The sequence below is a fragment of the Macaca fascicularis genome, chromosome 8 (genome assembly GCF_037993035.2).
Source record: "Macaca fascicularis isolate 582-1 chromosome 8, T2T-MFA8v1.1".
In the NCBI taxonomy this organism is placed as follows: domain Eukaryota; kingdom Metazoa; phylum Chordata; class Mammalia; order Primates; family Cercopithecidae; genus Macaca; species Macaca fascicularis.
In genome coordinates, this window is record NC_088382.1 from 119,906,082 (window position 1) to 119,922,206 (window position 16,125).

The 16,125-nt window shown below is 34.0% G+C and overlaps 1 long non-coding RNA gene across 1 annotated transcript in view; it reads left to right on the forward strand.

Annotated features, from left to right (window-relative positions):
- Positions 1-16,125, forward strand: part of LOC135964805 (uncharacterized) — a 568,134-nt gene that overhangs the window by 384,441 nt on the left and 167,568 nt on the right. Inside the window, exon 4 of the long non-coding RNA XR_010577459.2 lies at positions 15,070-15,157. This is a non-coding gene — a long non-coding RNA (uncharacterized lncRNA). The remainder of the gene's footprint in view (positions 1-15,069; positions 15,158-16,125) is intronic.

Below are 16,125 nucleotides of genomic sequence, written 5' to 3' on the forward strand. Positions count from 1 at the left end.
AACCCACAGCCAATATCATACTGAATGGGCAAAAACTGGAAGCATTCCCTTTGGAAACTGGCACAAGACAGGGATGCCCTCTCTCACCAATCCTTTTCAACATAGTGTTGGAAGTTCTGGCCAGGGCAATCAGGCAGGAGAAAGAAATAAAGGGTATTCAATTAGGAAAAGAGGAAGTCAAATTATCCCTGTTTGCAGATGACATGATTTTATAATTAGAAAACCTCATCGTCTCAGCCCAAAATCTCCTTAAGCTGATAAGCAATTTCAGCAAAGTCTCAGGATGCAAAATCAGTGTGCAAAAATCACAAGCATTCTTATACACCAGTAACAGACAAACAGAGAGTCAAATCAGGAATGAACTTCCATTCACAATTGCTTCAAAGAGAATAAAATACCTAGGAATCCAACTTACAAGGGATGGAAAGGACCTCTTCGAGGGGAACTACAAACTACTTCTCAGTGAAATAAAAGAGGACACAAACAAATGGAAGAACATACCATGCTCATGGATAGGAAGAATCAATATTGTGAAAATGGCCATACTGCCCCAGGTAATTTATAGATTCAATGCCATCCCCATCCAGCTACCAATGAGTTTCTTCACAGAATTGGAAAAAACTGCTTTAAAGTTCATATGGAACCAAAAAAGAGCCCACATTGCCAAGACAGTCCTAAGTCAAAAGAACAAAGCTGGAGGCATCACGCTACCTGACTTCAAACTATACTACAAGGCTACAGTAACCAAAACAGCATGGTACTGGTACCAAAACAGAGATATAGACCAATGGAACAGAACAGAGCTCTCAGAAATAATACCACACATCTACAACCATCTGACCTTTGACAAACCTGACAAAAACAAGAAATGGGGAAAGGATTACCTATTTAATAAATTGTGCTGGAAAACTGGCTAGAAATATGTAGAAAGCTGAAACTGGATCCCTTCCTTACACCTTATACAAAAATTAATTCAAGATGAATTAATTTTAAAAATTAATTCATCTTGATGACTTAAAAATTCAAGATGACTTAAATGTTAGACCTAAAACCGTAAAAACCCTAGAAGAAAACCTAGGCAATACCATTCAGGACATAGGCATGGGCAAGGACTTCATGTCTAAAACACCAAAAGCAATGGCAACAGAAGCCAAAATTGACAAATGGGATCTAATTAAACTAAAGAGCTTCTGCATAGCAAAAGAAACTACCATCAGAGTGAACAGGCAACCTACAGAACGGGAGAAAATTTCTGCGATCTACTCATCTGACAAAGGGCTAATATCCAGAATCTACAAAGAATTCAAACAAATTTACAAGAAAAAAACAAGGAACCCCATCAAAAAGTGGGCAAAGGATATGAACAGACACTTCTCAAAAGAAGACATTTATGCAACCAACAGACACATGAAAAAATGCTCATCATCACTGGCCATCAGATAAATGCAAATCAAAACCACAATGAGATACCATCTCACATCAGTTAGAATGGCAATCATTAAAAAATCAGGAAACAACAGGTGCTGGAGAAGATGTGGAGAAATAGGAACATTTTTACACTATTGGTGGGACTGTAAACTAGTTCAACCATTGTGGAAGACAGTGTGGTGATTCCCCAAGGATCTAGAACTAGAAATACCATTGACCCAGTCATCCCATTACTGGGTATAAACCCAAAGGATTATAAATCATGCTGCTATAAAGACACATGCACACATGTGTTTACTGCAGCACTATTCACAATAGCAAAGACTTGGAACCAACCCAAATGTACATCAGTGATAGACTGGATTAAGAGAATGTGGCACATATACATCACGGAGTACTATGTAGCCATAAAAAAGGATGAGTTGATGTCCTTTGCAGGGACATGGATGAAGCTGGAAACCATCATTCTGAGCAAACTGTTGCAAGGACAGGAAACCAAACACCACTCACTCATAGGTGGGAATTGAACAATGGGAACACTTGGACACAGGGTAGGGAACATCTCACACTGGGGCCTGTAATGGGGTGGGGGGAGAGGGGAGGGATAGCATTAGGAGATATACCTAATGTAAATGACGAGTTAATAGGTGCAACACAGCAACATGGTACATGCATGCATATGTAGCAAACCTGCACGTTGTGCACATGTACCCTAGAACTGAAAGTATAATAATAATAATAATAATAATAAAGAAGTTTAATGGCATTATAGTTCCACATGGCTCGGGAGGCCTCACAATCATAGTGGAAGGCAAAGAGAAGTAAGTCACATCTTACATGAATGTCGGCAAGCAGAAAGCTTGTGAAGGGAAACTCCCATTTTTAAAACCATCGGATCTCATGAGACTTATTCACTATCAAGAGAACAGCAGGGAAAGAGCTGCCCCCATGATTCAATTATCTTTCAGCTAGTTCATCATGCAACAGGTGGGAATTCAAGATGAGATATGGGTTGGGACCTGGCCAAACCATATCAGGTACCACAGCATAAACAGTGGCTGTGTCAGTAAACAAACCTACAGATACAATGATCTTCCCTAAGTCAGGCTCATACATTTGTGAGGCCTAACGAATATCCAGGTTATGTGCACATACTTGAATTTGTTTCACATTATTCAAGCTTGGGTTTTTATTGGTGCTAATCATATTGAAATAGGAGAGTGTCTTAGTCTGAGAGGCACAATTGAAACCCACAGTACATGAAAAAACAAAATTGAACAACCACAACCACCACCACAACAATTGATAAAACTAAATTTTGAGCTTAGAATGTGAGGCACAACAAGAAAGAGACTATGCCTATCACTAGATGACTACCACGAGAGCAGGTGATAATCAGTAAGTTTCACTGAATTATCAAAAACTTGAGGCAGAGAAGATATGGGAGGGGGTAATGTGCCCTATGGGAAGGAAATACAAATTAGGTTACAGGGATTTGAGACAGCCAATTCAAATATAATTTGAGAATTACCACATCTCCTCCCCACAATACTTTTCATGACATGTTTGCTGCATTTGAAAGTAATTAATAACTAGAAAGACATACACAAAATCTATGCATAGCTATTGCAAAGGAAACAAGCATGCAAAACCACAGAGAGGTAAAAATACTTAAACCCACATTGGGCACTGGAATAATTTGTCATCATCTTTTGTCATGCATGAACACAAATTTATGTTGTTAAATCCTATTAATTTCAGGGTTTAAATATAATAAGCTATTCTACTTCCCCGAAAAATGTTTTATGTGAATATAAAAGAAGACATGTATCTCAGCTAGGGTTTAAATATGAAGTTCTTGGAAAGAGATTACATGTAAGCTAATTTCCTAATTTCACAGATTTAATTAATTATGTAATGAATTTCTGTGATATTTTCTGAAAAACATTCTCTTACTTTTCATTTTTTTTTTTTTTTTTGTCTTATACACTTGTTTCCAAGATGACAGTAAGAATCTCAAGACTTAGAACATTTTTTTTTGAAGACAGTGTCAGGCTTTTAGCGTTCTGCCTGTACCAGGATAAAACAACCCATTAATGTCAGTATAAGGAAAGTAAGATTTCTTATTCAGGCAACAGTAGACTGTGGTTGGGCCTCATTCTATGCTTTTGTCTCTTCTGGACTGTGAAATCAAAAGATTGACACAGTGTAATACACAAGTTGAAAAACAGAACAACATGTCACTAGGTTTAGTGCAAGATTTAGATATTTCCCAGCAAATATGAAATCTGATTTCTTTCAAGTTAGTGGGTAAATATAAGTGATGTTATCAATCTGGTAGCTCAACATTTTTTCAAACAATCAGGTAGTGTCATACCCAAGAATATAGTGAAATTGTCCAGGTCAAGAATCCTGTCTTACTCATTTTTCTCTATCTGTGCCTAGTAAATTGTTTGGGATACATGAGGTGCTTAAACAAATTTGTCAGATAATACTGAACTAAAATAAAGTCTCAATAGCAGGTAAATAAATTCTGTTCCTATAGATAGGCCATATGTAACAAATTGATTAAATGCTGCATTCTATTTGATTGAACTTTGTGCAGTTAAATTAATAATATTGATCTAAAATATAGTAATGTCTTTGTGTGAATCTTTTAATTTCCACTATAAACTCATTGGTACTTCATTATGGAATATAATATTAAAAGAAGCAAATATCTTTTCTCCTTGTTTTACTTGATCTTTCTATATGCTCCTAATCTTAGAAATCTATACAGCTTTTTTGGGGGGAAACAGGCAATACCTACAAGTCTTAATTTTTAGACTTGGGCAGGGTATTTGCTCCCAAATTCTCTGTGAGGTTGGCTTTGCAATCCTGTTTTATTTTTACTAATATTACTACCCTAAAACATGAAAACCTCTTTGTGTGAGTTTTTAAATTCTCACTTTATGTATTGATACAATGATGTGGACATAATTGTAATGGAAGCTATGATCTTCCCCCATACCTCACATATTGAGAGTTCCCAAGTGCCGTCTTTATTCCCCTCTACATATTCCTCATAAGGGATTCTGTCTTTATGCACTGATTCTTGCCAGCTGCTATTTCTTTAACCACTCTTGTGGGGAAGGAACCTCATGAGAATTCACAAGCTAAAAGGTGAAAAAGGGAAGAAAATATAAAAACTTAAGCATCTTAAAAGTGCAAAAATGTATCTAAACAATAAACTAGAGAAACAAAATGTCTTTTCCTGATTTGATTTTATTCAATTATGACTGAAATTTTTCATATCACTGAAATTTGCCAGCTGAAAATTTTTATTTGTAGCATTTTTTAAAATTTAGTCTTTGATGAAAGACTAAACTCTGAATTTTTGTTTTGCTTCTTTCTAGTTTGTGACTTTGAGCAAACTAATATAGTGATTATGTTTTGTCAACAATAAAATAGATGGCAAAGTCTACCTCATAGGAAAATTGTGAGAAGCAAGATGGACAGAGCATAGAATATGTTCTCAATTATCTTTTTCCTTTCCCCTGAAAACATCTTTGAAATTGCAGATTATAAGGCTATTGAATATATTCAAATTTTAATTCAATTTAGTAAAAACCAGATTATATGGATAAAGAAGAAAACATTTAAAAAATAATGGCATGTGTATCAGAACCACCTTTAGAAAATATTACTACATGCACATGTTAAATATTAAAAATGTAGAAAAAAATTTGCTCTAAAACATAGTTTCCCTCTCACCTTAGAGCTACAAGTTTATTCCACATAGGCAGCATGAAGAGTTTTGAGTATCCCTCCATGTATTTCTGACATGTTTTATACCAATAAGACCATGCTAATACCTTTGTTCTAGTATCTTTATTTTGATGCCTAAATTTGCTTCATTCTTTTTCATTGAGGCATACATACCATAATTTATTTCACTAAAGGGCAGTGAAATAAACTACTCTCTAATGAAATATATTATGGTACATAAGTATCAAATGGCACATAAACTTATCTTTTAGTCATTTACCGTTTCAGATAATTTTAGTGTTACTATCAAAGAATGTATGTCTTTGCTTTCTTTGACTATGCTTACATATCTACAGACTGGTATGTCTATTATACATTCTTAAACAGAATAAAGATAAAACAATATTTTTGTTGCAATTGCATTTAGTGACACGTGGATACATAGGAGAACAACACACTGGGGCCTATCATAGGGTGGGAGGTGGGAGGAGGGAGAGGATCAGGAAAAATGACTAATGGTTACCAGGTTTAGTACCTGGGTGATTAAATATTCTATACAACAAACTCCCACAGCACAAGTTTACTGATGTAACACACCTGTATCTGTACTTCTGAATTTAAAATAAAAGTTTATAAAAAGATAAAAGTTAAAATTCGACTTAGTTACAAAAAAAAATTGGTTTGTGCATTTTAATCACTGACCAATTTAGCTGAATTGCTGTTCCTATACCTTGTATCATTTTATCTTCCCGCTAATGTTAATAAGATTTTCTAAATTTCCATTCATTTGAGAGAATTAAATATAACAAAATGTTCATTATTTTTAAATCTGGTAGATGAAAGTGATTTCCAAAGGATTATTTTAACTTTCATTTCTTTGAGAAGTGGAATATCCTTTCAAATGATCATGAGACACGTTCTCATTTATTTTTTCAGAACTACCTATTCATTTCTTTTGAACATTTTTCTGTAGTGCTTTTTTCTTTTTGTAAGAATATGTAAAAAGCGCTATGTAAGATTAGTCATTATTTGTCTGTTATGTATTTAAAAATTACTCTCCAATTGTTAGTCTCTTGACTTGGTTTAGTGGTTCTTTAGAGGGCCTTTGCCCTTTATGAGAAAGTTGTGACAACCTATGAAGCTGGAGAGACAGTAGGATTTGGGTGTACACAGGACTTTGGAAAATTTTGCTGAAGACCAGTATTGAATACAGGAAAATAAAAGGAAACAGTTTATTCTTATTCTTTCTTCTTTATCTTGAATTTAATTTAGACAGATAGTACACTCTACATGGCAATCTAGGTGATGGGGTAAGGACAAATGTTGACCAAAGGGTACAAAGTTTTAGTTGGACTGAAGGAATATGTTTTAGTCCTCTACTGCACTGAATGGTGACCACAAAGAACAATGTATTTTATATTTCAAAAGTGCTAAAAGGATAGATGTTTAATGTTCCCACTACAAAATAATGATAAATTGATGAGGTGATTAATAGATTAAGTAACTTCATTGACCCTTTTGACATACATAAATTAAAACATCCATTTTTTGTGTGTGTATGGTTAAAGATAGGGGTCCAGTTTCATTCTTCCGCATATGGCTAGCCAGCTATCCCAGCACATTTATTGAATGGGGAGTCCTTTCTTCATTGCTTGTTTCTATTATCCTTGTTGAATATCAGGTAATTGTAGCTGTGCAGCTTTACTTCTGAGGTTTCTGTTCTGCTCCATTGCTCTATGTGTCTGTGTCTGTATAAGTACTAAGCTATTTTGGTTATTGTGGCTTTATAGTATAGTTTGAATTTTGGTAGTGTGATGCTTGCTTTATTCTTTTTGCTTAGAATTGTTTTGGCTATTTGGGCTCTTTTTTTTTTTTGGTTTCTTATGAATTTTAAAATACTTTTTTTCTAATTCTGTGAAGAATGACTTTGGTAGTTTTATAGGAATAGCATTGAATCTGTAAATTTCTTTGGGCAGTATAGGCCATTTTTACAACATTGATTCCTTCACTCCATTATCATGGAAATTTTTCCATTTATTCGTGTCGTCTCTGATTTCTTTCAACAATGCTTTGTAATTCTCCTTGTAGAGATCTCTTGTCTCTTTGGTTAGCTGTATTTCTTGGTATTTCATTTTTTGTATGTGGCTATCGTGTAATTCATTCCCACAATTTACATCTCCTTCTATCCCTCCAAAAGCCTATATTTTGTTGAGAAGTAAGACTCAAAAACCTCCACCCTCTATATAAATCTCTCAATGTAATTTTATTTCAATTAGTAATATGAGTAGACTATACAATATCTAATATATAGGACTTGTGGGAGCTTAAATACTTATCATCAATTTTAATTTTCTTGCTATCAGAAATATCTTTCAAGTTGAAAACAACCAGTTTCCAAACAACATTTTAGAAAAGAGAAAATATGAAGTCTGCCTATAATGAAGTCTGAATTTATAGTATAGAATAAATATAGCTATTTACATTCTCTTTGCTCACTTTTATAGACAAAGCAGTGTAAAGATTAATTTACAGACTCATGTTTCTCTGGAAGGTCTTGATAAAAAAAAAAAATCTGAGTCCCCTAAAGCCCAGTTTAAAAAATGGTTTAGCCTGTACAATAATTTGATTCAATTAATAATGATTTGGCAGATCCAAAAGAAAAGTCATATATTTGTTATTCACCAAATGATGATAAAGCATTGTCATTTCCTAAGTATTTTCAGCAACTATGCACGCACATAATGTAGACATTGTTCTTGTGGTGAGAAAGGTTTAGATTATTAAAGAATGTGGAAAGTCTTAGAGTCACCTTTCTACCTTTAGAAATAATTGCAGGGAATTCTGAATAGAAATCTAATTGCAGGAGTTGAACATATTCTTAACATTTTTTTCATTTAAGAACCCTGCCCTAGTTGTTTTTCAGTAAAGAATAGCAAAGCCATATTATTTAAAGTGTCATACATTAATTGGTAATGAAAAATGCTCAGCAACTTGTCTGAGACCTGAAGGTTGCCTAGCATGGCAAATACAGCCCTATTTAACTTGCTAGACTCGATTAAAATCTAGGTCTCCTGAGCAGTTTCTAGGTAGAGACCCAATCAGATCATTAGTTCACATTCTAATGACAAAACACATTGCTGGAGACATTTAATTTTCAGCACCAGAGGCTTTCTTGATAAAAGCTTTCAAAAAATAGCTAGAAAATCTTACTTTAAAAATCAGAAAAAGCATCACTGCCTGATAATACAAAGGAACAATCACTGAAAGGAGAAGAAAATAACGATTGTTGTCATCGTTTGACAATACATTTTAAGGGTTATTTGGTACAATAAGAATTGCTTATACACTCAAGAGTACCAGCATGGTGGAACTAAGATTATTAGACCAAATTATACTTAGTCTTTCAGCTTTTATTTTTAGAGGCATATCTGCATGTTTATTATCGAAAGTGTAACATTTTTACCAAGACTTGCTCCCATGATGTTAAATCAGAAAGAGCAAATATTTTAATCATTCTCTAAAGGATAGTTTAAAATCTCGTTATAAAAACAATGATTCAAGGAACAAGTCTCACCCCTTAATTTTAAAAATGTTTTAAAAATACTAAGCCCAAACCATTACGGTATAAGCCATGAGTGGCTGGATTTCAATGCTCTATGTCAGGGAGCACACAGAGATTTTACTTATAGCACTGCAGCTTTTGTCCACTTTAGTTCTCCATGGAATTAATGGTCTGAGAAAAATATATTATCACACACCCCAAAATAACATATTATTTTCTCAGTGAGTTCGATTATATTTTCTCAAGAGGACTGCATAAAATGTACTATGAAGAGTCATAAAAATATAATTGGAAAAACATACAAATTACTCTCCAGTCTCTCCTGGAATCAGTCCTACCTCTCTCTCTGTTCTTTTGCCATCAAGCTTTCTTTTAAAAATTATGCTAACTGTTCTTTTTCAAACCCAGTTACTCTTTTCTTTTCCAATCCAACATCTGTTCTCCTACTCATACTGTTCTCATTTTGGTCACCAGTAGCCTCCAAATAGCTAGAGCCAAAGAACATTTATATATCCTGATTTTGTTATATCTCTGTAGGTTTTGACAATGTTGACAACTTGCCACCACTTAACATTTTCTTCTCCCTTAGCTAATGTGACAAAATTCATTCTCATTATGAAAGTCTGTGTTTAAATATCATCTCCTAGCCTACAAGGATTTCTGACTACCCAATTTAAAATAGCCTCTACTCTAGACACTGAAACTGCTTTATTTTCTTCCCATTACCCATCACTAACTGAAATTCCACTATGTATTCATTTGTCTCCTTGATTTTTGTTTATACCCACTTTATATTCTCAGCTTTATAAGTGCAAGGACTTCTTCACTACCGAACCCTCAGCACCTATAAAACAGTGCCTGGAACACACAAGAAAAGATTCTCAGTAAACAATCACTGATGAACTGAATGAATGAATACTAGCTCTCAGAACTTTAAAGCTAAGTAGCTATTTTCACTTAGATTTTTCACAAGTACCTCAACCTCAAGCTTTTAAACCTTAATTTATTTTCTTTCTTCCCCAACATGATTTTGATGCCACCTATAGATTGAAAATACTTCTTTTCACCACTCCTTCACCTAAAAAAGAAAGAAAACATGTTTTTCGAATATGATTTTTATAATTATCTTGAATAGATTTCCTCCTATTTTATTTCTGTTGCTTCTCTCTTAGCTCAGGTGCTTCTACCTACTGCAATAGACTTCTAATTAGTTTATTGTTCTCATGTTTTTACCACTTTCAATCTAGCCTCTAGATTTTTGCATGAACTTTCAAAAATTTAAACCTACTCATTTTAATCCATAAGTTGATTATGTTTCAATATTTCACTGAAGTTTCCACAATAAAGCAGCATTTCTTTTTTCTCAGCTCTATGAGGCTATTTGTGACTTCCATTATCATTCCCCTCTGAATTTTCTTTGTTCTATAAGGGTACCTACAGTAACCTAATTGCAATATGCTCTTTTATTACTCTCTGCCTACATATATGCTGTTCTCTCAAATACAAATACTTCTTCTCATTCTTCTCTTCCAATTCTTCTAGCTGTTGATGACTTATTCTTTTAGTACATCAATTTTTGAGTCCCCTTTATATAACAGGCACTATGTTTGGTACAGAGAATATAGCAATGGGAAAAAAGCCAGACATTGCCTTTGTTTTCCTGAAGCTTAAAATGTGGTGAGGAAAAAGGTTGTATGAAGAGACTTGGTCCAGAGCAAGTCAAAGGCTCACATTGGGTCATTTTTTTAAATGGTTACGTATCATATTATAATCAACTCAAGGAAGTTTCTATGTTACACTAAAGCAATGCAATGGCACAAAAGAAAGTTCACTAATTTAAACTGCTTGTGTTATTTGGTATGACAACAAAATTCATAAATATTTCTTTGTTTCTTTTAATTCAACTTCTATTTGCAATCCGTAATGGCTTGTGTGGTTTTTCAATGCTTTATCACCAAGCAAAAGCCTCCCTGTTGCCTTCGCCTGGGTACAGATCTCTGCTCTCTGATCCTTGAGAGGAGAGAGAGGGTAGACAATAACATTTGAAGAAATTATGGCTAAAAAGTTTCCAAATTTGTGACCTCTCTATTCCCTTGTACCCAAGAAGCTCAGTAAACTTCAAGTACAAGTACGAGAAACATGAAGACAATTCTACCAACATACATGATATTCAAATTGCTCAAACCAGTAAAAAAGAAAAAATAATCATAATATTAGTTAGAGCAAAAAAAGATATGTTGTATAAAAAGGAACTTGGATAAGAATGACAACATATTTCTTGCCAGTTACAATGTAAGTAAGAAGATAATTGAGCAGCATCTTTAAAGCACAACGAAAAGGCAGAAGATAATAACCTAGGAAACTATTCCTAGTGAAATTGGCTTTAAAATAATAGCAAATGAGGACTTTTCCAGACATACGTGCAAAAGCTGAAGTAACTCATTACCAGCATAATTCATTACAATATAATAATTTCAGACTGTAGATAAAAAGAGAAAGAAATATGGATCTACACAAGGATAAATATTCTGATCTTAGTTCTTTTTTAGATAACATATCTATTTTATCAAATTTTTCTTATAACAAATTACAGAATTACTTATTAGTTTAATTTCTTTCTTTTCCTTCCTTCCTTCCTTCCTTTCTCTTTCTTTCTCTCTCTTTTTCTTTCTTTTTCTTTCTTTCTTTCTTTCTTTCTCTTTTCTTCTTTCTTTCTTTCTTTTCTTTCTCTTTTCTTTTCTTTCTTTCTCTCTTCTTTCCCCTTCCTTCTTTCCTTCCTTCCTTCCTTTCTCTCTTTCTTTTTCTTTCTTTCTTTTTCTTTCTTTTTCTTTCTTTCTTTCTTTCTTTCTTTCTCTTTCTTTCTTCTTTCTTTCTTTCTTTTCTCTTTTCTTTTCTTTCTTTCTCTCTTCTTTTCCCTTCCTTCTTTCCCCTTCCTTCTTTCCTTCCTTCCTTCCCTCCTTCCTTCCTTCCTTCTTTCCTTCCTTCCTTCCTTCCTTCCTTCCTTTTCTTTTTTTTTGATTTCATTCTGTTACTTAGGCTGAAGTACAGTGCTATGATCATAGCTCACTGCCGCCTGAAACTCCTCTGCTGAGTGATCCTCTTACCTCAGTCTCCAAAGTAGCTGAGACAACAGACGTGTGCAACTACATTTGACTAACTCTATTTTTGTAGATATGGGGGTCTTTCTATGTTGCTCAGGCTGGTCTCAAACTCCAGTCTCAAAAGATCCTCTCACCTTGGCCTTCCAGTACGCTGAGATTACAGGCATTAGCTACCACACCTGGCCACTTTCTTTAAAAAATAATTGTTAAACAAAAATAATAATGTATTGAAGTGTTTATAACATATGTAAAAGTAAACTTCACTCAATTGGTCAAGGAGAAATGGAAGTATATTTTTATAGCATATATATAGAGAGAGAGCATGTAATTCTCAATGTCAATTATACTTTAATAAAGCTGTTAAAAATATTCTGAATATCCAAAGTAGCACTTGACACCTATAATTTAGATGTTCATACTACCTAATGGAAAAGGTTGAAGACAAATAATTAACATGTATAACTTTATTACTCCCAGGACAAAAATCTATAGAATTGCAATAATAAAATGTAAACTTTCTCTGTGCTAAGATATTCATAAAACTGGAGACTCTGTAGTATAGTGTATCAAATATGTAATCAATTTAAGAACAAATTTAATCCTATGAATTATGATTTATACATCTTTAAAAAAATATCATCTAGCTAAATTTGCCTTGTGATTTAAGGGAGTTTAGTATCCTGTTTTTGAAATGTAAAGAAATTTTAATTAGCATAATGTGATAGCAAATATTGCTACTACAGTAGATATAATATGTGCCAAACACCATCCTGAATACAGAAACATTTCTTTTTCTTCTGTAGCTCATGATGCAATTTAAATATGGGATTTACATTTAAATATCACTCTGCTGTGTTCAGAATAGGATTATTAGAATTGCAATAAAACAGAAGATCCTCCCCCCACCACTGTCAACTAACAGCCTAGTATTCCAGGTGAGAAGATGGTGATTTGGCAAGGGGAGCAGTAAAGTTTAAATGAAACAGATGAATATAGGACATATGTCTGATGGAGAGCTAAAACTTACTAAGGAAATGGATGAAAAGAGTAGGGACAAACAAGAAATCAAGAATGCTTCTTACGTTTTTGGGTTTAGGCAACTCTGTAGACCTTGATGCTATAAACCAGGTCTGTAAGAACCGACATGAAGGACAGAAAACAAGTATCTTAAATGTTATCGTCTACCTCATGTTTATTACATAAATCACTTGTATGGTCTTCTTGACTGATATTTATCCAGCCTGGATTTAGAAACACGAGTGATAGAATTACCTTATGAGATAAGGCACTCCTGATTTCAAATTAATGTTGAGGCATATATGAGACCATTTATGTATTGTCCATTATAGTTCTTAACTCAGTTCCGTGGGACACACTTATTCTTGATAATAAATTCAGACAGATTCATTCTAATTTGTTTGGAAATTTAAGTAGTTTATAGATTTATTAAGTTTCTTGAAATCAGTGGACATTAGCTGCCTTTTATCTTTTAAATGTTACTTGGATAATATGAATATAGAAAATGAGAATTTATACTTTTTAATTTTGATATTACTAACTCAAATGAAAGAAAGCAATATCACAGTAGCTCACGAAACCATATACTTCTACCTATGACTGAAAAAATTTATTTCAACTGAGATCTATATTATTTTACCAGTAGGTGCCAGTCTCAGCTCACAAAACTGAGACTCAAGCACTTGCTTATTGGTAAAATCCATTAGAGGGGTTTTAGTTTTAAAAAAAGTACAAAATAGCAGAGATTTTTCTGTCAAGGCAAATGACTATTAATGGAATTTGAAAGCATAACACAATACAAGTTCCTGAACACTCATACAACTCTAACAACTGGAAATAGGATTACTCACTTCTTCCAGATTTTTTATCTTGATATTAGAAAATACTGTTCCCATAAAGCAGCAAGGAATAAAATGAAAGAAAAAATGTAGGTGGAACTTATTGAAATGATTTCATGGCTTACCTTATCTTCCCTCTTGTCTTTATTATTTTGATTTTTTAAAAAATGTGGAATAAACGTAGATGATACATTAAGGCCAAAAGGAATGGATTTTTCTGTACTAAATTGTAATAGCCTGAAGTTCCTGAATCAGACATCGAGGGTCCCCACTTGGTCACTGTCTGCATGTTGTGAGTTTTCTCTCATTGAAGCAAAATGTATTTGTATATAACAATAAGATTTAGTACAGTCCTTAGACCATTGCTCTGTGAGCACCACAAATATGCCCATTTTTAGCAGTCAGGTACTATCAACACTTAAGATAAAAATGTACTTGTGATTATAAGTTGAATCACATGTGTGATTTTAAAAGTATTTGTTAAATGGATTATTTAAGAGATACTTGTATGGATTATTAACGCTTTGTGTGCGTGTCACAGTGTCTCAAACTTTTCTCAGCCTACTAACCTTGTAAAATCATATGGGTAAAAACTTAGGAGGGGACACAGAATTTACAACCAAAGACCACAATAAGGGACTTTTTTTGCTTCAGAAAATGCTAAAGCCATTTTGGATAGAAACTATGTTTGGAAAACACACAAGGGGAACCCCCATACATGGAGGTATTAATTTTATACACAGAAATACTGCCGTTAGCAAATGCATAAAAGTATACCTACAGCTTGCCAAACTAGCTTTCCTTAAGAGATGAGGGGAATGGTAAAGCACTGGACTGGTAAATCATGAGTGTGGTACTTCCCTTCTACTGCATTTGAGGACTTGTGTGGATGTGCTGATTGACCAGGGTGTGTAAGCACAATGTGGAAAGAATTCATCCTCATTAAATAAAATATCTCCACCCACAGGCACCTTATGAATGACCCAAAGAAGCAGCAGCTCAGATGGAAAAAGAGAATGTAAATTGATTTTCACATGCCAAATTCTCCTAGCAATTTTCTCTGCACCTTATTTCTGCATATGAGATATGGTAGAATTAAGAGAGAGGGAGAGACAAACCAAAACAAAACACAAAAGCTTACTGGTCTGGAAAAGTCACTAAAATAGCACTAAAATACATTGATATAGAGTATGAGTTACCTCAGAACCCCATTCTACCTCTGATTCTTTACATTTCTAGAGGAGGTTATGCCTGCTATGCTTAGGGGGAAAGGCAGAAAATATGTTCAAATGGAAAATAAAAACAAATAGCAAAAGTAAGGAAACTACCAACAAAATATTTACAGTCACTAACCTTTTGTGTATTTTCAAAACAGAAATGTGTAGACTGAGTGATGTACCCCTAGGAGCATAATTGGTCCTGGAATCAGCTGACTGACCACAGCCTCAAGTTGTCAGTTGAAGGTAGGTAAGATTCTGAAACTGGATAATATGTTGCATGGCCATCTTTAGAAGGACAAAGAATTTATTTTAATTTTCCTTCATTTTCATTTTGATTTTTATCAATTTCAAATACGTTGTAGTCCTTGTTTTTCAGAAAATCACAAAAGGAATTGAAGAAATAGAAAGGAGACAAGTAAAGGAAAAATGTAGATCAGATTAAGGCAAGAAAATAAAATACATTTAATTTAAATACAATAACATATCTTCTTCCAATTCTATGGATATATGATGAGTGCTATCCAGATACAAGATATGAAGAAAGGTAAAAAGAAAACCAAATCCAAAGTACGCAAACATTATATTTTTGGCATAACTGTAGTACATACCTTTCAACCTTTTCCCAATAGAATCTTCTTTCTACCATCTCAGTCACCTGTGTATAAATCACCAATATCTCCTGCCTATACCACTGTTGGATCTTGCGGAGTGGCATTCTTGCTTCTACTCTTGATTTTTCCAATATGTTTTTCACACAACTGAGTAAATGTGTAAATAGAAGGCAGGGCCTCTAATTAACAGCACGCATGAGCAGGCCCTGCTGACTTTACCATCCTCATGCCTAACTCCTTCCTCCACATGCCTGCCCCACGCCACCACTGTTCCACCCAGTGTTCACTAAGGTAGGGTCCACGGAGGTGCTTTAGTTCCTTAGATAGTTCAAACTGTTGTTTTTCTTTAAGACCTATATACCTACTGTGTCCTTTACCTGGAATATTGTCTTTTCAGCTTTTGTGGCCATAGTTCACAATCAGAAATAAACTGCATACCATGACGCAACATGTGTGGGTGCATATGTGTGTGTGTGTGTGTAAAAACTAAAACTAGAGTTTACAAAACAATGCTGATTCTTATCCTTACCATATGTGATATCTCTGAATATTTTTTAAAATTTTAATGACTAGTCATGATTCACTTAATTGATTTTATAA